The sequence below is a fragment of the Bos taurus genome, chromosome 14 (assembly GCF_002263795.3).
Source record: "Bos taurus isolate L1 Dominette 01449 registration number 42190680 breed Hereford chromosome 14, ARS-UCD2.0, whole genome shotgun sequence".
Classification (NCBI taxonomy): Eukaryota; Metazoa; Chordata; class Mammalia; order Artiodactyla; family Bovidae; genus Bos; species Bos taurus.
The window spans coordinates 3913167-3914946 of NC_037341.1; the positions used below are offsets into that span (position 1 = coordinate 3913167).

General features: G+C 41.9%; 1 long non-coding RNA gene across 1 annotated transcript; it reads left to right on the plus strand.

Annotated features, from left to right (window-relative positions):
- The first annotated feature begins 393 nt into the window (after nt 1-393).
- Nucleotides 394-1440, plus strand: LOC132342174 (uncharacterized). The gene is made up of 2 exons (XR_009490434.1): nt 394-699; nt 946-1440. It is a non-coding gene; the product is annotated as an uncharacterized lncRNA (long non-coding RNA).
- The last annotated feature ends 340 nt before the right edge of the window (nt 1441-1780 follow it).

The following is a 1780-nucleotide window of genomic DNA, read 5'->3' on the forward strand; positions in this document are numbered from 1 at the left end:
TCTTTCTGGGGGGAGGTAGGTTTTTACTGTCCTTATATTATTATACTGTATACATTGAATATATATACACACATATAAAACCTCTCCTGTGTTTCATGGGGCTTCCCAGGTGGCACTAGTTGTAAAAAGTCTGCCTGCCAATTCAAGAAAGAGACTCAGGTTTGATCCCTGGGTCAGGAAGATCCCCTGGAGGGCGTGGCAACCCACTCCAGTGTTCTTGCCTGGAGAATCCCATGGACGGAGGAGCCTGGCGGGCTGCAGTTCACGGGGTCGCAAAGAGTCCAACATGCCTGAAGCGACTCAGCACACAGCGCACTGTTGCCTATTGTTTAATGTTTTACAATTTTGGTAAAATATGCAGAACATAAAATCTACCGTTTTAATCATTTTTAGGTGTGTCGTTCAATGGCATGAAGTACGTTCACATTTTTGCTCCACCGTCAGCATCATCCATCCCCAGAACTCTCTTCATCTTCCCAAACTGGAAATCTCTGCCCGTTAAACAATAGCGTCCCATTCTTTCCTCCCTACCACCGCCTACTTTTTGTCCCTATGAAGTTGACTAGACAACTCCTGCAAGTGGGATCGTTTATCCTGCTGCTCCCGGTTTCTTTCACTGAGCAGAATGAACTCAAGGTTCATCCGTGTTCTCCAGGAGTCAGAAGTTCCTTCCTTTTAAAGACTGAATAACATTCCACGGTATGTAAGTACCATATTGTATTTCTCCATCCATGCATCAGAGGACATTTGGGTTGCTTCCACCCCAGGGTTATTTGAACAGCGCTGCTGTGAAAATGGGGGTGCAGATTTTTTTATTTTTTGGAGTTCCTGATTTGAATTCTTTGGGCTTGTATACCCAGAAGTGGGATTGCTGGATCATATGGTGGTTCTATTTTGATTTTGGGGGAAACTCCATATTGTTTTTCATAGTTTTCACTGTTTCAGGTTCCCACCAGCAGTGCACAAGGGTTACTGTTTCTCTGGTATGTTATTTTGAAAGAAGAGGAAGCCATGGCTGACTGGTGCCATCTGCCACAGATGTAATAAGAGGAACCGCACACACGTGGGGTGTGAAGCTCCTGACCTATAGGCGTGTCTCCTCCTTCATTGAGCAGGAAACCCCAGAAGCTGCCAGCTCAATAACAAGAGCCAGCTCTACCCTCAACCTCATGCAGACTCATGGAAACGGGCACATAATTAACGATGAGTTTGGGACTTTTGACTGTCCAACTGACAGAAAGTAATAGGATTTATAAAATTCATGACTGGCAAAGAATTAGAGAAAAAGGACTTTTCATATATTGCTGATGGGATTATAAATTACCAGGTTCAGTTCTGAAGGTAATCTGTTCTATTAAAATTAAAAATCCATCTAACTTTTGACCCAATAATCTACTTTGGGGAATATCTACTATGAAAATAAAATTACTGGCATGTAAGAATGTACGATGATATCTTTGCAGAATTTTTTGTGGCAAGGGAAAAAATCTGGTAAAATGCAATTATGGTATACTTATTATGCTGCAATTCTTTCCCCTGCTAGAAAGTAGCTGCAAATATATAAAAGAAAAGATGTACATCTCAAGATATTGATTATAGATAATATGACTATATGAGGGCAGAGAAGAGTCTAGAAGGTAGATACACAACTCTTAAAAGTGAGGGCCTGAAAGACTGGATTCAAATTCTAAGTTAGTTACTCACCAAGACAGGCTGCCTGCTCTCTTGCGAATATCCATCACTGTCTTGGCAATGTGAAAATTCCTATTCGTCCTCGAGG